We start from the raw sequence: 9,180 nt of genomic DNA on the forward strand, positions 1-9,180 counted from the left end.
AAGCTTTTATATTATATTATATTATATTATATTATATTATATTATATTATATTATATTATAATTGTGCATTTTATGCCCACTGTAAGCATGGTAGAGGATCTGTGATACTGTGGGACCCTTGTTAGAATGCATGAGATCAAAAACTATTTGAAATACCAGATGTATAAATTTGAAAAAAAAAAGATAATAATAATAATAATAATAATAATAATAATAGTACATTTATTATTATTAGTAATAATAAATATAGTACATTTATTTTGAAGGGAACGTTACGGGCGCTATGAGTGATTTTGTTAAAATCCATTGATTACAATGGATTTTTTCCCCCACAAGTCAAATGTACAGGAGGGAAAAGTTAGATGTTCATAAACCATCCAGTTCCTGTAATAAAGGTTTGTTCATTTGAACAGTTGCTTCATGACCAGCACTGCATGTCTGTGTTTTTGTTAAAGTGATCAACCTTTCTAGGGAGCACATCCTCTCTTGTGCTGTCGTGTCTTTTTGAGTGAATGAGTGCATGAGTGGATGAGCGGATGAGTGAATGAGTGAATGAGTGGATGAGTGCGTACTGTAGGCCACCTGCTGCTTCTGTCGCAGCGACGTCACGGTAACAGGACCGGGTCGAACTTCCTGTTCATTCTGCCACGAACCCCGGGTGGCATGAAAACACAAGAAGACGTCTCAGCAGAGCAAGTTAGTTTTCCAGTGTAACGTGGTGCCGTTCCCATCACAGCCTGAGATTTAGTAGCTTTGAGTAGGTTTTTTTTTTTTTATTCGATGACAAACTCTTTTTTTTAAATCTCTGCTGAAAACACCAGTGAGAAATCGAAGGTTAAGCTGAAACACGATCAGAGTGGGGAAATTTCACTTTTAAAACCAAGCCCGACTCTGACAGCTGGTTATTTTGTCTTCAGTTTATTGTTGAGTTTTCTAAGTTTCGCTATGTTACCAGCGGCTGATTCACTGTTTTTTCTACAACCTTAAATCGTTTCTGTCTAAAGCCTTGCCTTGAATGTCTTCCTGTAACAGATTCATGTCATGTTTAATAATGTATTTGCTCACTGTGCAGGTCCACCAGTTTAGTTTAATTAAACTAAAATAACTATTGCAATGTGCTGCTCAGTGTTTACCAGTCTGAAATTTAATTACCAGTGAAACTGTACTGTTGTTACTGCTAAAGAAAAAACTGGGTCAGATTTTGATTATTCAACAAATAAACTTTCCAAGAGGAAGGCGTTGAAAAAACAGCTGGGATGTTTTTTTTATTATTTTTTTTGTCCCTATGGATCACCAATTTGGTGTTTAATATTTTTGTAGATATTTTCCTGTCTACCACATCAGATCTTTTCACTCACGCTGCTTGCAGCCGATGTTCACAATATTAAAATGTAGATTTTATGCCGTCTGTTTAGATTGAAGTTATTTGATTGCATGTGTAGGTTTTTCAACATGAGGTATTGCTGCCAAAATGATCTTACAAGACTTTTTTATCTTTTGGCAGACTCAACTTTCTTTTAGATTTTCACAATAAGAGCCTGAAATATGCCCAATGAACTTCCAGCAGCTTAGTAAAACGAAAAAGTATTTTCTCCTTACAGATTTTTTGTTTTGCTTTTGCCACATCTTATTTGTTCAAGAATGTCAAACAAATGTTAATAATAGACACAAATAACAAAAGTAAATACGAAGCCTTAGTTGTATTAGTAAAGGAAAACGTCATCTGAACCCATCTGACCAACGTGAAAATATGATTACCCTGCTTATTAAGTCATGAACAAATTCAATGGACAAAGTTATAGGCCCATTGTAGATAAAAGGAAAAACAATACCAAAGTGAACAAAGGCGTGAATATCCACCAAGAAAACTCAATGATTTCTAGGTTATTTTACCATATTTACAAGAAAAATGTAGATATTCCTGACTATAAATAGCCATTTTCAATGACACTAAAACTAGAATAGCTCTGACTTACGTCAGACATTTGAGACAAAAAAAAATGACATCCTGTAAGGTTTAAGCGTTAAATTTAGCAGATTCGCATCTGGAAAGTGAGAGTTGTGTCGCCTCGGGTCTTCCGGGTTCCGTCGACGGCGTTCTGATAAATCATCTGGATGCGGTTATCTTCAAATTTACATCTTCAGTCTTGGAGAACATCTGGTGTTGTTGGTTTTTTTGCTGCAAATGTCTCACTTTGTAAGCTTTGTAAATCTTTGAGGGTTTTTCCCTCGCAAACGTCCGATGTTACAACCCCAGAGAATATCTTGATGCAGTATTTCAATTTATGCTTTAAATAATACGAAAAATATTTTGTTTCTTCCTGCAATTGGATTTTTTCACATAAACGTGAAACTAATTTAGAAACTTTTTCTTTCGTAGAAACATGCTGTTCTGCTGTCTTTTATTCACACCGGCCCTGATGCTTTGTCCTAATTCCTGCCCGTTTTCCTCCAAGCACATCCCAAAGCGGTGAGTGTTAACCCCCGTCCTTAGGTCCACTTTCTCTGCATGTTTTAGGCGTTTCCCTGCTGCTTCACACCTGACTCAATTGAACGGCTGGCTGCCAGGCTTCAGCAGCACTCGGGCGACATGCTGAGGGAGGTAATTCAATCATCTGAGTCAGTTGGCGCTGGAGCAAAGAGACATCTGAAACAGGAAGGGCAGCCGGCCCCCCGGAGGACCAGGGCTGAGAAACGGTGCTCTGAAAGCACCGCGGGGCTCATTTGCCTCAGTTTAAGGTGAGTAATAATGATTGAACACTTCCCCACAACTTGGCTAAAATCACATCCTCTGGAAACTTCCTCATCAGAAAAAAAAGAGGAAAAACCCCATTGATGACCAAAATGAAAACAAAAGTCTGTCAAACATTAAAAAACAAACAAAAAAAGAAATCTTGATGATATTATTTTGACTAGAGAGACAGAAAAACACTCAATGATTTAACTGCTAATAAAACATCGATGCCTGGCTAATATCTCCCCAAGAGAGTTTTATTTTTTTATTTTTTTTATGGGTCTCGTAAAACAAAAGTTGAAGTTTGAGTCACAAATCTTAAAGAAAAGTGTGGAGGAAAGCAAAATAAATAAATAAATAAATAAATAAAAATGCCAGCTCCACAGCGAAAGGTGTTGGTGGCAGCATCTCCACCTGCAGATGGAACCAAACTTTGAATATTTCTTTAGAAACCGGTCAGATCTGACCTCAGAAAGCTGCAGAGTGCAAGCACACGTGCAAAAAAAAAAAAAAAATAGAGAGAGAGAATGATTTCACTGGAATAAAAAAAAGCTTTAAAATATTCTCCTCAGATTTGAAAAGTTAATGTGACAAAAATAAAGGAAATCTGTGGGCAAACCTGAAGGCGGCCATGGAGAAAAGTCTTAATTTCCGTATTTTTATTCATTCATTTCAGTCTAACAAATAGGTTTGTTTTGTGGTTAAATTGTACAAATCAATGCCATTCCGTAGGTAGAACATTTTTGAAATGATTAATTATAGTCTAATATTTTGGGACAAACAAACGCCTCGTATTTAACAAGGTAGACAGACTTTTGAAAAGCTGTAAACACCGCCATCCCCCTGGGTGGAAGCCCAGAACATATCGCATCAGTTATATGCGCTTGTGTTAAATTCAGCAGCGCCGCGACTTCCTGTACTGGATTAGTGACTTTATCCGAGGCTCTGCTGCGGTCCCGGGAGGCGTCGGCTCCAGAAACGGGCATCTGATTGGTAATTATGTAATGTAGTGAAATGCAATGCGGGAGCTTCCCTTGCAGCTTACAGGAAGTGAAGACACAACTTTGCAGAGTGAGGTAATTACTCTGCAGCCAAAGTCTGTCGCATCGAAACACGAGCAGATTAATCGGGATTTGTTACGGGGGAACTTTTAATACGTTTATCCATCAAAGAAGAGACTGAAAAACAAAACAAAAAAAACAAAAACGGGGAGAGTCCTGTGTGCACACATTCAAACAGGTAACAAGGTGCCAACAATCAGGGGAACAGCGTCTCCCTCCTTCCAGGACATCCCTCCCCCATGGTGCCTTTTCAGCAGTGATTTCAGGAAGTCCATTACTATTGCAGAAGGGTATCATGCTCCTGCTCCGCAATCAATACTCTTCCATTAAGGTGATGAACGGTCCGTTTCCCCAACCGTCTGCAGTCAAGACAAATTCTCAGGACCCACTGATCCGAATCAGTCAGTGTCAGCGTGACAGCCCGGCGGCGTGAAGGGTAAGGAGAACGACTGAACGGGGGGAGGGTGGGACGTCTGAACGGGGCCCTGAGCTCAGGTTTGGGCGCCTGCGGCGTAACGGATGTTGTCTTTTTCTTTAGCAGAGAAATTAGACGTTAGTTGGTCGTTTCTCTTACCTGGACTTTTATTGGTCGAGTGTCCGGCGTCGTTTAAAACTCGCCTTCAACGTGAGTTATGTTTTTCAGCTCAGCAGTGAAGATACGCGCAGAGCAAATATATTATGCCTTGTATGGAAAAACAAACAAACGAAACAAAACAAAGACACAAAGTGCAAAGTTATACAGAAATTACTTCCAGGTAACCAACAGAGTAAAGTTGCCCCTCCCCCCCAAACACCTTTTCAAATCAAACAAAATTGGTGTCAGACATTTGTGCTGGTTTTTTGTGCTGCAAGTCTTTTTTGTTTGTGGCGCTCTGGAAAAAAAAAATCTCTCCAGAGGTCATGAAAAGTCAACTGGTCCATGTAACCCCATGTTACCCAAATCAAACAAAATTGGTCTCAAACTTTTGCGCAGCAAAAATTTTGCTTGCAACATTATTGTGCTGCTATCTTCAAACTGATAGCGGCACAAATTAATGTTTTTTTTTTTTTTGCGGCACAAACACTTGACACCAATTTCGTCTGATTTGGAGGAGGGCGGGTGGCGGTTAGGGCATGTTGACCTTTTGACCTGTACACTTTCATTAATATCTCTAAAACGATAGCAACACAAACAAAAATCTTTTGCTGCACAACAGCACAAACGCAGCACAGATGTTTGAACACCAATTTTGTTTGATTTGAAAAAGGTGTTTGGAGGGGAGGGGCAACTTCACTCAGGTTGCCCCCGTAAAACCCCTCAACTTCCACGAGGACGTCGGCGTCCTCATCGACTTACATGGAAGTGCTTTGAGGGCGACAGTTAAGGGGTGAAGTGACGGCATTTAGAAAGCTCAAAGAAGTGATTTTGTGTTGAGTGGAAAAGAATTTCGGTCGTCAGTGTGAGCCGTATTTTATTTATTTATCCCCCCACCTCCCCTTCTCCTCTGACAAGACGAATACCCCCGCCCACCCTAACTCCTCCGCCTCTGCCAAACCCTGGAAGTACAATTACAGAGGAACATCGAGTTTGACGAGCCAAAGCATATTCAAACCCCCAAATACAACACAGCAGACAAACCGTGTACATAAAATCCGACAAAATGTCTGCCAGAGCCGTCGTTATCTGGAGGCTTGGAACATAAAAGAAATCCATAAAAACAAAGGCAAGAGCAAACCGAGCAATGAAACGGGGGAGAGGCAGTGTTTCAGGGGGGGAAATATGAACTGTACAGTGAGATAAGAGAGATTCAGGGAAAAATGTTAAATTATTAGAATTAACACATAACTAAAATTAAGTAATTTACTGTTGTGGTGAATAAACAAACTCAAACTCTGTAGAGAGCTGAGAAAAACGTCAGTAAGAGAGAACAGAGTGGTTTTCACCCGCATGCTACTGTCACAATGTTGCCACGCAATTTATGTAGTTATAAACATAAAATAAAGTTAAAAAGAAACGTGGAAGTCAATTCTACTTTGTTTATGGAATCAAAATTCTTTACACCAAGGTTTAAGAGTCGTTATGAAATACGCTCAGTGCAGCTTTAAAAGGAAATTGTTCCCGATGCTGTGATAAATGACCATCAATGACACTAAATGGTCTTTGAGCATGTCATAAATAATTCAAAGTAGATGCTCCCTATAACACCTTCAGGAAAATGAAACAATGTGTTCTGCTATAAAAAAGAAAAAATCCTCGCTATCCTCTTAATTCACACAATACATGCAAAGTCACCCTTCAGGAGGCATGAATTACGTTGCGTTTTGCTTCTGACACAGACATGCTGTGAAAGCCTCGGCAAAGACGGCGGCATGTAATTTAATAAAGTCTGCATTGCTGGCTCGCTCAAGGAACTGTTTCCCCCCAATTTAACAGCTGACGTGCTCCGCTATCTTTTGGGTAATCCGAAGAGGAACGCGGCAGTGGCGGAGCAATTACTGGGTGACTGACAGGCTCACGGTCGCACATTCAGCTCAGCCAACAAAGCAAATTCTGCATAATGCTCAAACAAAGTTCAGAGCTCTCTGTGGCACGGACAGAATGATAACGACAAAAGGCGCTCGCTGCCGCGCCGTGTGGCCCTGCCGCGCCGTCAGACAAACCCCATGCTAGTTATTAACACAAACAGTTATAAATATGAATGTAATTAATAACCAAGGCTGATCTGTCATTCCTTGTTTGAAAGCAGAACTTGGGAGAAAAGCTCTGATGTGTTGATTTCTACTGATTTGCTGCGCTATTTGTGTCTCTGTTGTTTCTGCTCGGTTTTGATTAATTAACTAAATGAACATGATTTTGGTCTTGGGTGGATTTCTCCACTGTTACAAGGCGGCATAGTGCTGTGTTTTTCCTGCAGGTCGTGTTTTACCTGATTATGCTCTGAATGTTTTAGCTTCGAGCCACACATTCTTGGGGGTAAATAAAATATGCTCAACTGTCTCATGAATAGTACATTCAGCAGATGTTTCAGGTTTTCCAGGTTGCTTAAAGTTTAAAACACACAGGTAGAGTGTGTCGCTGAGGCCCAGTGCTGGCAGCCTGTCTGTCTGCCTACTGGAGATGATTTTTTTTATTTTTTTTACTGCTGTAAAAGATGTAAAAAGGTGTTTTCTAAGATGTGCAAACAACAAGTGGTGAAAGTTGTGTAACTGAACTAAAAAATAATAGTAAGAATAACAATTTTGAAAATATTCAATAGACTTAAAAAAAATGGTTGAAAAGTTTTAAGTCAAACTGGAGTTGTTCTGTTTTCTCCTGCTTCCTGTTCACGAATGCAAAGGGATTTCATTTACAGCGCCATCTACTGGTCTAAAGAATAACTTTATTCAGTGTCGTATGCCTCAAGCCAGGGCATGAAAAAGTAACAAGGACTTTCTTCAGGTCCAAATTCTCTTTCTCTTTTGAAAGCACTCACAGGTCTCCCAGTCCTCATGACTGAGTCTGTACACCACCTGCAGTCAGAGGTGGATGTTCACCTCACACTGACCAGGCCTATAAAAAAATAAAAAATAAAATAAAAAAAAAAACGCAAATGCCATTGGCTGTTTTTCTATCGACTCTTTTTGGTCCATCTAGGTTGTTACTGTCTCTAGATAAACATGAGAGATACGGTTAAAAATAGACCCTAACCTTGACAGAAAATGATTATTGTAGTTCTTAGCATACTGCATGCTACATGTTTTGTCTTTCTTACAGCCTCCATTACAAATTGGAGAAGCAAAATGACACATTAGATGATTCAGTTAAATTTCGTAAGAGCTTCTAAAGATTTCCAGGACTGGCAAAACACATTTTCCTCACAGGAAACGAAGGATTTAGCAGCTGACAGAGCAGCACATGTTGACATAAAGGTGTTTTTCTGTTATCAGTTTTGCAAATTGAAGATTTGTGCCAAGTAATTCATTGACAGTAATTATGAGGAAAAATCCACTTTTAAAGGCTCAAAGGTCTGCAAACTTTTGTGACTTTCTGCTGTGACTTTTGGGTTACGTTTGGGACTCAAAAAGCTTGGTTCGGATTGGACAAATTCCTCATCCGCCCAACCGGATTTTATAGGGAGGACTATGATGATACCATGGATTTTTTTTTTCTTTCTTTTGCAGAGGCTTTTGTTGATAACCAGTGCCTACATTTATACTCGCCGCACTTTTGTAAAATAAAATTAAAAATTAAAAAAAACCTCAGTTTTTCTAGGGTGGCTGAAATCTGCATGACTTCTTATCTCGGCACGGTGAATTAAAGCCAGACATATGCCTTCCTTTGATACTGGTCCATAATTTTATTGCGTGACATGCCTCTTTTTTCATGCTGCAGAGTTTTAAAAAAAAGTAGCACTTTTTCTCTCTGTGTGTGTGTGGGGGGGGAACAAAACATGTATCCATGTGTTTAAAGGCTTCTGGACTCTCCACAGTCGCTGCTCTTTTGTTTCCGGCTCCCCGGGGTCTTTAAGTTTCACACTCATTGTTGGGATTTGCTGTGGAAAATTACAGTAAGCGTCTCCTGCACAGATTATGAAACGCTCTGTGCCCAGCCTCGGCTGCGGCGCGTTCTCATCAGCAGCTCCTCACCTCATTTAACTCAAATAACACGCCCATGTATTTAACTTTGTTCGCCATTAACGGGTCCAACAATATGACTATCTTGGCATCAAATTTGCTAGATATTTCCTACGTAATGTTAACAGTGTGACTTTGGTTATCTAAGCATTGGAGGGAGGGGGAATAAAACAGAATCTGGTGATATGGAGAGAAATATTGTAACGCAAGACTGATGATTAATGACGGACAGTGATTTGCATTCATCACTGGGCTCCTGGATTATTTCTATCTTTGGTGTTTGTTCAAACGTAAACCAGCTCAATAACTGATCCACAAGTGGATTCCGGCTTAAACAGGGATTAATTATAGATTAATCCCCCCCAACAAGAAAAATGTATTTTTTGAAATTAAACTGCTAGTATCATGATCTAGAGAGTTTTCTTTTTTTTCTGTATGTGCTGTGATGTATTTCTGCTTGATTTCTTTCTGTTGTTGTTTCACTGTCCTCTTGTTAGATATCCTGGCAGCTTTGGGAAGACGAGCAGCAAACGTTTCAGGGACTGAGCTCATTATTTTTCTTTCTTTTTCTATTTTTTATTTTTATTTTTTGTCAAACCAGGCAGAAACAAACAGTATTAAAATGTATATTTCAGGTTATAAAAGTTTGTTTCTCCCCCAAAAAGAGTCATTTTTTCAGAGATAATACAAAATTCTAAGAAGTGTCCTTGAGACACAGAGAGTCATACAGAGCTCCGTCTCTGAGGATGAAGAGGTGCACAGTTTTGTGTTTTGCGAAGTATTCTGCGTCT

The 9,180-nt window shown here is 39.5% G+C and overlaps 1 long non-coding RNA gene across 2 annotated transcripts in view; it reads left to right on the plus strand.

Moving 5' to 3' along the window:
- LOC107836324 (uncharacterized) overlaps window positions 1-8,945 on the plus strand; it is a 46,070-nt gene extending 37,125 nt beyond the window's left edge. For both annotated transcript variants that reach the window (XR_001662206.1, XR_001662205.1), the window contains 2 exons: window positions 2,520-2,740; window positions 8,887-8,945. This is a non-coding gene — a long non-coding RNA (uncharacterized LOC107836324). The remainder of the gene's footprint in view (window positions 1-2,519; window positions 2,741-8,886) is intronic.
- The last annotated feature ends 235 nt before the right edge of the window (window positions 8,946-9,180 follow it).

This window comes from Poecilia formosa, unplaced genomic scaffold, assembly GCF_000485575.1.
Source record: "Poecilia formosa unplaced genomic scaffold, Poecilia_formosa-5.1.2 Scaffold51, whole genome shotgun sequence".
NCBI lineage: Eukaryota > Metazoa > Chordata > Actinopteri > Cyprinodontiformes > Poeciliidae > Poecilia > Poecilia formosa.